This window comes from Staurois parvus, unplaced genomic scaffold (assembly GCF_062004578.1).
Source record: "Staurois parvus isolate SC_StPar_1 unplaced genomic scaffold, SC_StPar_1.0 ptg000293l, whole genome shotgun sequence".
In the NCBI taxonomy this organism is placed as follows: Eukaryota; Metazoa; Chordata; class Amphibia; order Anura; family Ranidae; genus Staurois; species Staurois parvus.
In genome coordinates, this window is record NW_028318089.1 from 1,018,266 (window position 1) to 1,032,337 (window position 14,072).

Genomic DNA, 14,072 nt, shown 5'->3' on the forward strand with positions numbered 1-14,072 from the left:
TGCTACATGTAAAAAGACTCATTGATCCTGTGTACTCTCCCCTTCTTTTACTGTCCCCAATACTCTGCCATAGTACAGAGCAGCAGTGGCAAGCCTGCATTTGCTCTGTTTGGTGTGTATTGCTAGAGATGTTTTTTTTCCAGAGAGTGCATGGGCCAATCAGTGCTGTCTGGGCAGAGGTTTAGGGGTCATGCAGCCACATAGGACAGTCAGAGAAGAATGAAAACTCCTCCTACAAGATTACCCAGTGCTTACATTGTTAGAAGTCACATGACTGCTATACACTGCTGATGAGAAAAGGTACTTAGCAGTTTACTAAATAATTGCATTTCCATGTTGTGTGCACTGTGGCAGACTGGATATAGTGAATGCAGGGTCCAGGGTTTATTAACACTAAGTATTCATGATATGAATGTATTTGTCAGTAGACAGAGAAAAAGCACTTCACTACAAATCCCATGTTAGGATTACTGTGACCTGCTCAAGTGATAAATCATTTTATGCACAAATAAAAACAGGTAAAGCACACATAATTTGATTTACTATTTGTGGTCGCCACTTTTAACTTAAAGTGTTACTAAACCCACAACAGTAAAATCTGTCTGTATATGCAGTAAAGCATGCTTGTTATACTCACTGTGGAACCTAAGGAGTTAATCCCCTGCATTGTGTAAAAACGCTGCTTGATCCTGACTTCTCTGATCGTCCCCTTCTTCCAGTATCTCCCTCTTATCTCCTGATAAGACATAACGTGTGGAATCACTCTGCACATGCTCAGTTTGGTGTGTATTTCTAGAGAGAGGTTTTTTTTTTCTTGGGAGAGTGCATGTGATCAGAACAGGGCTAATCAGCGCTGTCCAGACAGAGGTCAGGAGTCCTGCATCCTCCTACAGCAGAATGAGAACCCCTCCTACAAGCTTTAACATGTTCAGCTGGACAATGAGAGAAGTCACAAGACTGCTCTAACTGCTGATGAGAAAAGGTATTTAGCAGTTTATATTTACTAAAATAATTGCATTTCCATGTTCTGTGTACTGTGGGAGACTAGATAGAGTGAATGCCGGGTCCTGAGTTTAGTAACACTTAAAAGCATATCTATGGTCAAAATGTCAAATCATTCACTATATTGCCAAAAGTATTGGGCCAGCCCTCTAAATCAATGGATTCAGGTGTTCCAGTAACATCCATGACCACAGGTGTATACAATCAAGCACCTAGGCATGCAGACTGCTTCTACAAACATTTGTGAAAGAATGGATCGTTCTCAGGAGCTCAGTGAATTCAAGCGTGGTACCGTGATAGGTTGTCACCTGTGCAATAAGTCCATCTGTGAAATTTCCTTGCTATTAAATATTCCACAGTCAACTGTTAGTGGTATTATAACAAAATGGAAGGAACTGGGAACAACAGCAACTCAGCCACCAAGTGGTAGGCCACGTAAAATGACAGAGCGGGGTCAGCACATGCTGAAGCGCACAGTGCGCAGAAGTCGCCCACTGTCTGCACAGTCAATAGCTAAAGACCTCCAAAGTTTGTGTAGCTTTCAGATTAGCACAATAACAGTATATAGAAAGCTTCAAGGAATGGGTTTCCATGGCCGAGAAGCTGCATCCAAGCCTTACATCACCAAGTGCAATGCAAAGTGTCAACTGCAGTGGTGTAAAAGCAAAAATCACTGGTCTCTAGAGCAGTGGAGATGTGTTCTCTGGAGTGACAAATCATGCTTCTCTCTCTGGCAATCCGATGGATGGTATCTGGGTTGGGCGGTTGCTAGGAGAACAGTACTTGCCTGACTGCATTGTGCCAAGTGTAAAGTTTGGTGGAGGGGGGATTATGGTGTGGGGTTGTTTTTCAGGGGTTGGGCTTGGCCCCTTAGTTCCAGTGAAGGGAACTCTTAAGGCATCAGCATACCAAGACATTTTGGACATTTTAATGCTCCCAACTTTGTGGGAAGAGTTTGGGGATGGCCCCTTCCTGTTCCAACATGACTGCGCACCAGTGCACAAAGCAAGGTCCATAAAGACATGGATGAGCGAGTTTGAGGTGGAGGAACTTGACTGGCCTGCACAGAGTCCTGACCCCAACTCAGTAGAACACCTTTGGGATGAATTAGAGTAGAGACTGTGAGCCAGGCCTTCTCATCCGACATCAGTGCCTGACCTCACAAATGCGCTTCTGGAAGAATGGTCAAACCTTTCCATAGACACCCTCCTAAACCTTGTGGACAGCCTTCCCAGAAGAGCTGAAGCTGTTATAGGTGCAAAGGGTGGGCCAACTCCATTTTGAACCCTACGTTTCATGTGCATGTAAAGGCAGGCGGCCCAATACTTTTGGCAATATAGTGTATATTCCTTTCTAAATTTTATTTCAATTATTTCTAGCCTACTCATATTATTCTGAATGATCTAGAAGTAACTTTTTGTTTGAATTATGTGACATATTTATTATGCCATGTGAGTAGGCATTGCAGTGTCACACAACTCATAGAACCTGCCTTTTGAACTACAAAGGTGCTGAGAGAAGGAGTTTCAGGAGGTTGAGTCAGTACAGGAATCACTGCTAGCAAGTAGCAAGGTACTATGGGGTATACAGTATAGTCCTTAGAAATGGAAAGTAGACGTGCACACTGGGAAATTATATTTGGGATGCATTTGTTAGGTTGATAATTTTGTTTACTCATTTTCGTTGTGCCGGTCTAGTTTGTTTCTTTGGGATTTGTTTAGTACAGTGGTCGCGGCTCGCGAGCCACATGCGGCTCTTTACACGCTTTAATGTGGCTCTTGTGTGCCGGGCGCCTGTCCCTTCCCTCCTCTCGGGCGGCAGGGACTCTGCAGCGTGATCCAAAAAAAAAACAGCCAGGGCAGCGCGCTCAAATGCAATGATTGGCCAGTCTCGCTGCCACTCACATCCTGATAGCCAGTGATTGGCTGTCAGGATGTGTGTAGGCGGGGCAGCGTGACGAACGTGAGAGGAGCTAGGCTCCTCTCACAGTCCGCCCTGAAGACCGGAACTGCGCGGGAACACGGCGAGAGGAACGCGCGGAGCAAAGGTAAGTGAATTGACACAGGGGGGACTTGGCTTACTACTTGCTACTTACTTACTACTACTATATGAGGGATTAATTACTGTGGGGGATGAATTACTATAGGGGGGATGAATTACTATAGGGGGGATGAATTACTATATGGGGGATGAATTACTATATGGGGGATGAATTACTATAAAAACTTATTGAAACTAAAAACAGTGTACCATCCTATGTATTTTCAGTTTTAAAAATGTGGCTCTCAAAATAAATTTCAATCGTGGTTTTGGCGAGATTTGGCTCAGTTGAAAAAAAAGGTTGCCCACCACTGGTTTAGTATATTCGTTATACTGGGTGGATTCGAAAAGGTTTCTAATCCATCCAGAATAACTTCGGACCGATCCAAATTCATTGTGAATAGTTGTGGTTGTTAATGAGTGGGTGGCCGCAACGTCCTTAGCAACCATTCTCTGCTGAAAGCAGGATGTAAACAAAAGAAATGGCAGTAAATACACCCCAAAATGTAAGAAAAACTGCGTGGGTGGCCCTGCCCCCATGTCTAACGGTAATTCGGTGAGTGACATGTCCTGTGGAGAGACACTCGCCCAATGACAGGCAGACATGGGGACAGGTCACCCGGTGACATCACTGGTGACTTCCAACCCCCATGTTTACCTGTCATTCGGTGAGTGACATGCCCCGTGGAGAGACACTCACCAAATGACAGGCAGACATGGGGGGTGGGTCACCCGGTGACCTCCAACCCCCATGTTTACCTGCCATTTGGACTGTGTCCCTGGATAGGACACATCGTGTTCGGCAGGCTTTTTTTTGCATTTATTTTTTCGTTGTAACTTTTTTCAGATTCGTTCCCATTCGTTTCTATGTTCATTTAGAAGTTCAGATGCATCTGAATCTCCGAAAATGAAATATTCGTCCAAAAAATAAATCTAAACAAACCAATAACACATGTCTAATGGAAAATAAACAGCAGAAGAGAAAGCTATATATTTTTGATAAAATATAAAAGCTGGGGTTGAATTAAGTAAACAGATATTAAACATGTCAATACTTAAAAGTGCACTCGTCCCTGAAAACTATGGTATCCAAAATTGTCCATGGGCAAAGCTTTAAGTCTTTACAGGTTATCATTTTACAGTTACCCAAGAATTATTCCCCTAGAATTATTGCTCTCACTTTGACTTTTACGAAAAATGACAAAGTAATTGTTGGTTCCTGCATTCCTAAGGCCCCATGTACACAGGGCACTTCTGAACGATGGAAACTGACTGCTGGAAAATGTAGGTTAAAAAAACGTATGTTTAGCCGCATTTGCATACCAAGTTTATGCGCGTTTGCGTTTAGAAGTGTGTTTTGAAGATAAGCACATGAGAACCTCCCAAATGCCCAGAATGCACTAAAAAGTGGTAAATTATTAACTATTTCAGACTGTTTCAGAGAAATACAGAGAGTAGAAGCAGATACAGCAGTATGTGTTGAGATTAGTTTAGGTATGAGTTGCTCATTAACATTTGTTTTGTTTCCAAGGGTGGGAAAGGTGTCTGCTGGAGTGAGTCATTAAGGCCACCTGGCAGGGAGTCTTCATGAGGAATTTGAGGTGTGACTGGTCATTAACATATCTTTTGTTTCCAAAGGTGGGAGAGGTCATTACAATGTGTGACAAGCTTAGTAGGAAAATCCTGTGTTCAGTGTTTTGTCCATTTGAGTACCTTGAAAACGTTTTGCATGCATTTTTCATGATGAAAAAAGGCTCTGGACAGCATCGGGAACTGGAAGAGTTAAAAAAATTTCAAATGCAAACTTTTCTAAATGCGTTTAGCTGAGTTTACAAGCGTGTTGCATTTGAAACGGAGATAAAATAGACTGCTGAACGCAAGTTTTCTGCATTAAAAAACAACTGTAAACTCAAATGCCTGTAAACAACTGTAAATGAAGATGTGTACATGGACACATAGGAAAACATTAGGAAGAGTTCAGGGGCTGCTGAAAAAAAACGCTGAACATCTTCTAAACGTGAGTCTATCAGATGCAGTGTACATGAGCCATTTATCACAGAAGAGATCAGGGAATGGATGTTCTCCGAGCTCTTCCTGCTCTCCATGCTGAGACATTCTCACCCCAGTCCTGGGCCGGAGAAATGAAAGAGCCAGGGAATCACAGTGGGTGGCAGCACCTTTAGAGTCCCGTACAAGTAATCAATTTTACATAAAAGCAGATTTCAGGCTGAAAAAATCAATATCAAGCTCACGGATACTGATGCAGCTTGTCTTGACCCCTTCATAAACAAAGGGGTAAGCAAAACATTTGAAACTGAGTCCACCATCCTGGAAGGGCAGATAGCCTTTTCCCATTAGGCGTGTCCCCCTCTGGTAATTGCGCGGTCATGCAATGCTGTAACCAAACGAAATGTATGTCCTTTTTTTCACACTGTTGGTGGTATTTGATCATCTCTGGGTTTATTTTTTGCACTCTAAACATAGAAAAAACTGAAAATGTAAAAAAAAAACAAAACAAAAAAAAAAAAAAACAATATTTTTTACTTTCGGTTATATATAGTAAACTCAAAGTTAATCATAAATTTAGGCCAAAATGTATTCTGCTACATGTCTGGTAAAAAAAAATCCCAATAAGTGTATATTAATTGCTTTGTGTGAAAGATATAGCAATTACAAACTATGGTAAATATAAGCAATCACTAAATGGCGGACTGCGGTCTGCAAACGGCCCCAGTAACAGGAGCGCCAGCCCGCAATGACAGATCCACCGCTGAGCAGGGCGGTCATCACGGCAACATGACATCACATGTGCGCCTCATCCCTTTCAGCTCACTGTCTCTCCGGCTCGAGCTCCCGCTCCCTGCCAGTACACAAGCGTCCAGCAAGGATCCCAGCAAGCTCCTCTCTGCCCTCAAGGTAGGGTGTAGTCTGATGGGGAATATGATGTAAAAGGGGACACTGATGGGGAAATATGATAGAAAGGGGTGCTTATGCACAGGGGCGGACTGACAACTCATGGGGCCCCCGGGCAATAGGGGATCATGGGGCCCCTGTGTCCTTGCCCAAACTCAAAAAAGCCTATGAAAAAGGTACCAGGGGCATCTCATGGGGCCCCCTACTGACCCCGGGCCCTCGGGTAGTGCCCGAGTTTCCAAATGGTCAGTCCACCCCCTTACTTATGCAATACTGTACATAAATGAAATTTATGTCTTTTTTTTAAACACAAATAGAGCTTTTCTTTGGTGGTATTTGATCCTCTGGGTTTTTTTTTGTGTTTTTTTGCGCTATAAACAAAAAAAAAGACAGAACATTTTGAAAAAAAAAAAAAAACAATGGCAATTTATTTCTGTCATAAAAAATATCTAATAAACTCAAATTTCATCATAAATTTAGGACAAAATTTATTTTGCTATATGTCTTTGGTAAAACAAAATCCCAATAGGTGTATATTAATTGGTGTGAAAGTTATAGCGTCTACAAATGGCGGTATAGATAATGGAATTTACGCCACGTTTTGCTATAAGGCGTTGCACAAGTTTAACTGACAATTGTGCAGTTATGCAGGACTGTACATAAATGAAATTTAATTCTTTTCACACAAATAAAGCTTTCCTTTGGTGGTATTTGATCACCTCTGGATTTTTTATTGTTTGCGCTATAAACAGGGGTGGACTGACAACTCATGGGGCCCCCGAGCAATAGGGGATAATGGGGCCCCTGTGTCCTTGCCCAAACTCAAAAAAGCCTATGAAAAAGGTACCAGGGGCATCTCATAGGGCCCCCTACTGACCACAGCGATAAGTAAAAAAACAAAACAAAAAAATCAGTACACTGTACTAATGACACTGGTGACAGGGCATTGAAGGAGTTAACAGACCTAGTTGTGATTTTACTGTGTCTGTGTGCTGATTTTACTCACGTGGATCTGTTTTCTCTCTCTCTGGGATGGAATTTGCCCTGAGAGAGATTTCATCATTTCCTGTACTTGTGTAAGTGTAAACACAGGTACAGGAAAATCTGCGATAGGGCAGGGATCGATCAGCAGATCCAAGCTGAACATCTCTGGCCTGAATCTGTTGATTGATCTCTCTGGCACGCGATCACAGCAGGAACATGATATTGCGCAGAGCGTATTACTGCTATAGGACGGACCTTAACTTCTTGCCGACCAGCCACTGTAGAAATACGGTGGCAGGTCAGTACGGCTGGGCAAAACCACGTTTTAAAACGTGCATTTGCAAAACAGGTAGGGGGTGCGCGCGACGCGCGTGCCCGCCCTACCTGTCCCGCCGATCGCGGCCGCAGGTGTCAGTCACCGGGTTACAGCCGGTCATTACCTACCGTGTCCCGGCGATTAGCGGCAATCACTGACAGAGAGGATGGCTGCAGTGTTTACACTGCAGCTGTGCTTTCTGTCAGTCCCCTGTCACCTCCTGACATGCTGATCCAGAGAGAAGAGTTTATCTCTCCGGATCAGTACACACCCCTGTTCCCTAGTAAAACACTCCCCTTACACAGTTAACCCTTTCAGTAAATAAAGTTAACCCCTTCCTCCCCAGTGCCATTAGTACAGTGTCAGTGGGTTTTTTTTTGCACTGATCACTGTATTGGTGTCACTGGAGATGTCAGTGACCCCAAGTCAGTTCCCCTCCAGTGTCAGAATGTCCGCCGCAGTCCTGCCATAAGTCGCTGATCGCCGCCATGAGTCGCTGATCGCTGCCATTATTAGTATAAAAAAAAAATACAAATCCCAGTATCTTTCCCATAATTTGTAAATGCTATAACTTTCACGTAAACCAATTTACACGTATTGGGTTTTTTTTTTAGCAAAGACATGTCGCAGAATACATTTTGGCAGAAATTTATGACTAAATTTGATTTTTACATTTTTTTTTACTGGACATGTTTTATAGCAAAAAGTCCAAAATATTGTTTTTTTTCCTTAAAATTGTCAGTCTTTTTTTTATAGCGCAAAAAATAAAAAACGCACAGGCGATCAAATACCACTGAATGAAAGCTCAATTTGTGGGAAAAAAAGGATGTAAATTTCATTTATGTACCATATTGCATGACCGCGCAATTGTCCGTTAAACTAACACAGCGCTGTATAGCAAAAAAATGGCGTAAATTGCAGTATTTATACCATAGTTTGTAGACGCTATAACTTTCACACAAAGCAATCAATATACACTTATTGGGATTTTTTTTACCAAAAACATGTAGCAGAATACATTTTGGCCTAAATTTATAACCAACTTTGTGTTTTCTATATTTTTTATAGCTGAAAGTAAAAAATATCGTTTTTCTTCAAAATTTTTGGTCTTTTTTTGTTTATAGCATAAAAAAAATAAAAAGCGCACAGGTAATCAAATACCACAGAAAGAAAGCTCTATTTGTTTGAAAAAAAGGACTTAAATGTCATTTGGGTGCAGCATTGCATGACCACGCAATTATCAGTTGAATTAGTGCAGCGCTGAGTAGCAAAAAGAGGCCTGGTCATTAAGGGGGGTAAATCCTCAGTAGGGCAAGTGGTTAAGCGGTTAAAGGCATTCAATAGCAGAGAATCTTAAAGGCATCTGCTAAGCCTGTAATTGGAAGGACTGGTGTTTATCTCATGTCATCTTTCAAGTTGCATTACAAGGAGTGCCCTCTCCCTCCTACTCAACAATAATTTTTGCCATTTTTTTTTTTTGCATTGGTATTAGCCTTGCAAACAGACAGTCATTATTTTCAAAGTTCTACTGCATTGACCTTAGTGGGGTTTATTTATGAATTTATGATGCGTTTAACAAAAGGCCCCATTCATCACTGGCTGTGATAATGATCAAATGGCTTCAGTATTTTTTGGGTCATTGAACCAGCACAAGTCCACAGATTAGGAGCTCTGAAGTCAGTTTGACTTGCCTGATCTGTGTATTTGTTTCAGGACATCTCAAAGCACTGAATCCTGGACAGGGGTGGACTGACCATTTGGAAACTCGGGCACTGCCCGAGGGCCCGGGGTCAGTAGGGGGCCCCATGAGATGCCCCTGGTACCTTTTTCATAGGCGTTTTTGAGTTTGGGCAAGGACACAGGGGCCCCATGATCCCCTATTGCCCGGGGGCCTCATGAGTTGTCAGTCCGCCCCTGATCCTGGGACAGTCAAGCAACTAGCATTTTCAGAAGTAGTTCAGCCTTCATCATTTACTCAGTACAGGTTTCCTTGAAGCTGACCATAAACATTAGAGACTGGTCAGAAATTCAAGCATTATTTTACAATGCCTTATGGGCCTGTTATTCCTCAAACAGAAATGCCATAGTCAATCATTTGCTTCTGTGTGTGTGTGGGGGGGGGGGGGGGACTGTGAGGACAACAAGATTTATGGCAAGATTTATAATTTTACAAATGGTTTTGTTCCAGAACGCATGCTTAGGGCTGTCATGTGATGTCCCACAAGCATTGGGCTGTTGCCTAAGATATCTAAAAAACATCAGATCAGGAAGCTTTCATTGCCTTTGCACACTCTTCTTTGTAAAAACACAATAAATCTGTCAGATTGCAAGGGCATCTCCTGTGCACAGATTTTTGATCGGATTCAGTTCTGGCCTCTGGCTGGGCCATTCCAAAACATTAAATCTTCTTCTGGTGAAGCCATTCCTTTGTTGATTTGGATGTATGCTTTGGGTCGTTGTCATGCTGAAAGATGAAGTTCCTCTTCATGTTCAGCTTTCTAGCAGAAGCCTTAAGGTTTTGTGCCAATATTGACTGGTATTTGGAACAGTTCATAATTCCCTTTACCTTGACTAAGGCCCCAGTTCCAGCTGAAGAAAAACAGCCCCAAAGCATGATGCTGCCACCACCATGCTTCACTGTAGGTATGGTGTTCTTTTGGTGATGTGCAATGTTGTTTTTGCACCAAACACTTCTGGAATTATGGCCAAAAAGTTCAACCTTGGTTTCATCAGACCATAACACATTTTCTTACATGCTTTTGGGAGACTTTAGATGTGTTTTTACAAAATTTAGCTCGGCTTGGATGTTTTTCTTCATAAGAAAAGGCTTCTATTTTGCCCCTCTACCCCATAGCCCAGACATGAAGTATGGGAGATTGTTGTCACATGTACCACACAGCCAGTACTTGCCAGATATTCCTGCAGCTCCTTTAATGTTGCTCTAGGCCTCTTGGCAGCCTCCCAGTCCAGTTTCCTTCTCTTCTCAATTTTGGAGGGACATCCAGTTCTTGGTAATGTCACTGTTACGCCATATTTTCTCCACTTGACTGTCTTCACTGTGTTCCATGGTATATCTAATACCTTGGAAATTCTTTTGTACCCTTCTCCTGACTGATACCTTTTAACAATGAGATCCCTCTGATGCTTTGGAAGCTCTCTGCAGACCATGGCTTTTGCTGCAGGATGCGACTAAGAAAATGTCAGGAAAGACTTACTAGAACAGCTGAACTTTAAAAGATTTCAGTTTGTTGTTCAACTGAGTTGTACAGTTTATAGGTCACATTGAAGGTGGAAAAAGTTCTGAAATTATTTATCTTTGTCTAATTTTTTTTTACATCACAGAAACCTGACATTTTAACAGGGGTGTGTAGATGTTTTATATCCACTGTAGGTACTTGATCCCTATTTAGACCTACAGTCACACAGTCTAACAGAGAAAAACTCTCCTAGCACTAACTTTCTTTGCAGTTTGGAGAACTCACAACTACTTTTCACTATGGCCACCAATTACTGAGGCACACTTTGCATAGTACTCTATCTTTAACCCACAGAAACCTGACCATACAATGAAAGGACTAATTGGTTGTATTTTCCCACCAGTCTAAAAGCTCCCAATCCTCCCCTGATGGGCACCTTCAGGTACTAATTCTTCAAACATCTTGTTTCTTCATGTCCCCCACACTGAGAACATTTGTATTGCAAATTCCTTGTTTCTGGTTATGTATTACTTACGTGCCATGTCTCACATACCTAATCATTAACTTGTGAACCACTGATGCAATCAAACATCTCATCTTTCTAGATTCAGCCACATGAATGCCTTCTAAATGACTGGTGGCAATGGAAGTGTATCACTACATTGCCAATTATCGGCAGGCAACAACCTAACATGCACATGCTATTTCCTTAACTAGCACGCCATAAATTAGTGGGGCCTCCTTCAGTGCCAAAAAACTGGATAATTCTATTTCCACAGCAGGTGAACAAGTCTAAGCTATCTAAAATCTGCAATAAAAAGAAAAGTCTTGTAGGAAAGAGAATGGCTAAGCTTTGTATTTTACCTAGAGTTCTTTATCGAGCCCAGGTTCACACTGATGCGGTGCGGAATTTGCGTTTCTGTGCGATTTCTGCACCGCATGATAGTCGCACCCCGTTCATACGAACTGCTGCGGGTGTGTATTTTAAGTTAAGGACACCCCGAAATCAGTTCACAAAACATGGTGCGATGTGCAGAATCGGATCGCATGGGTGTGAACACCCATTCGATCCAATTCTGGTGCGGACATAAAAAGGGTCCTGCACATTTTTCATGTGGATACGTTGCGATCAAATTGCACCACACAGAAATCGCATTGTGATTTGCACAGAAATGCGGTGCAGTTCCTGTGAAAATCACATGTGATGTGCCGCACCGCATCAGTGTGAATCCGGGCTTAAAGTAGAAAGAAAGGCTCCTGTTTAACAGTCTAAACAAGTACCAAATTAAATTACTATTATATGCACAAGTTTCATAAATGATTTAAAAAAAAACAAATCATCCTTCATCTTACTGATTGACTCAAATCATCCTTCATTTTTACCCCTCTCAGACACTGCAGGTCATAGTGGGAAGGTTTCAGCAACAGGGACAGTTCTTGGACAGGACTAGCTGTGGACAAGTGCTAATTGACAATCCACAGGCTACATAAGAGTGGCAACGCCGCTCTAAATTTAGGAGCAGTGCAGCATCATTGCCACACCATCACAGGAAGTTGCATTATAAGGACTTCCCTGGCAGCATCAACAGGCAGGGCCGTGGATAAAGGGGTAACACCAGCCCTCCTGTATGTGGCCCAGGCCAACACTGGGGCCCAGGCAGCTGGGTGAATTGGATGTGGGCAGAGAGGGTGATTGGCACAGCGGGGGCAATTACTGGAACTGATCCCCTGTATGGCTCTCTCTGCAGCAGATGAAAGCTGACTCCTTCTCCTCCACTTCCTGCTGGCTTTCAGCTGCTTGCAGAGAGAGCCATACAGAGAGAGAGCCGTCCACTCCTTCCCATGTATTTGTATAAAGATGGCCATACACTATGCAATCCGATTCTGCAATCTCTTTACCAGAACTATAGAACTGCTATGATCCATCGGCCTCCTGGACTGGTATCAAGCTTCCTTGATGACTTCTCTGTCTGGCTGCCTTACTTTCTCTCTTCTGAAATTCCCACAATCATTCTTGGTGACTTCAACACTCCTGCTACCTCTAAACTTCTGAGCCTAACCACTTCTTTTGACCTAAAACAATGGACACATGCTTCTACTCACTCGAATGGTAACTGCCTCAACCTTGTATTCTCCTACCTATGCACTCCTTGCAACCTCACCAACACTCCCTTATAAGCTTCACTCTCTCCTTGGCTTCCTCCACCTTGTCTTCCAACTACCTAACATTTACCCGTAGAAACCATCACTATCTTAATCCCGCTCTTCTTTTTTCGGCAGCAGATTGTCTCTATGACAAAATCTCAGCCCTGTCCTGCCCCAACCTGCCCACTTCTGTCTACAATAGTTCACTGTCATCCATTGTGGTCACATTTGCCCGCTTCACTACACAAAGATTTAATACCAGATGCCTCAAAAAATGTAGCTGTGCTCTTGAGCATTTATGGCATAAGACTAAGACCCAGCAAGATTTTGACCAATATAAATCTGCCCTTCAAAAATACAATTCTTGTCTCCTCACTGCCAAACAGACCTATTTTATCACTCTCATTAACATCCTCTCACACAATCACTGTCAACTCTTTTCTACCTTTAACTCTCTACTTCGTCTTTCTTTACCTCCACCCACTAACTCACTAACTGCCCAGGAGTTTGCTAATCACTTCAAAAATAAGATTGATACAATTTGTGACGAGATCTCCACTGTACAGATATCTCCCTCATCCTACACTCCTTGTCCACCTGCACAATCTGTACTTCCCTTGTTTAACACAGCTACTATAGAGGAGGTTGGTCAACTTTTTTTCTAAAACCCACCTAACCACCTGCTCCCTGTTCCCTCACAAATACTACGGTCACTCTCTGGCTCTATCCTTCATTCTTTGAACTCTCTAAAACATGCGCTAGTCACCCCCATACTTAAAAAGGCCTCACTGGACCCCAGTAATCTTATCAACCTAAGACCCATCTCCTTACTCCCTTTTGCCTCCAAACTGCTTGAACGTCTAGTCTACAACCGGTTGAGCTGCCACTGCTCTCCTAAAACTCACAAACGACATATTAACTGCTAAAACCAATGGTCACTATTCTGTACTCTTACTCTTGGACTCTCTGCTGCATTTGACACAGTTGACCACCCCCTCCTCCTCAAAAAACTCTATTTACTTGGTCTCCGTAACTGTACTCTCCATTGGTTGGAATCTTACCCATCTCACAGCACCTTCAGTGTCACTTACAACTCTACTTCCTCCTCTCCTACTCCTCTTACTGTCGGGGTCCCTCAAGGTTCTGTCCTTGAACCTCTCCTAGTCTCCATCTACACGTCTTCCTTGGGTCAGCTGATAGATTTGTGCGTCATCAGCATAGAAATGGTATTGGAAACCATGGGAAGCTCTCTACTCCTCAGCTTACCCCATCAGTTTCCTCATGTATCACTGATTTACTGACAGACATATCAAACTGGATGTCACTCCACTTCCTAAAACTCAATCTATCCAAAACTGAGCTCATAATATTTCCTCCCCATGTGCCTCTTCCCCAGATTTATCGGACAGGATCAATAGCACCACTATCAACCTATCCCTGCATGCCAGGGTGCTAGGGGTAACCCTGGATTCTGA

General features: G+C 42.8%; 1 protein-coding gene across 1 annotated transcript in view; it reads right to left on the bottom strand.

Annotated features, from left to right (window-relative positions):
- The window catches only part of QRICH2 (glutamine rich 2), a 99,809-nt gene that overhangs the window by 68,468 nt on the left and 17,269 nt on the right, over nucleotides 1-14,072 (bottom strand). The window lies entirely within an intron of this gene.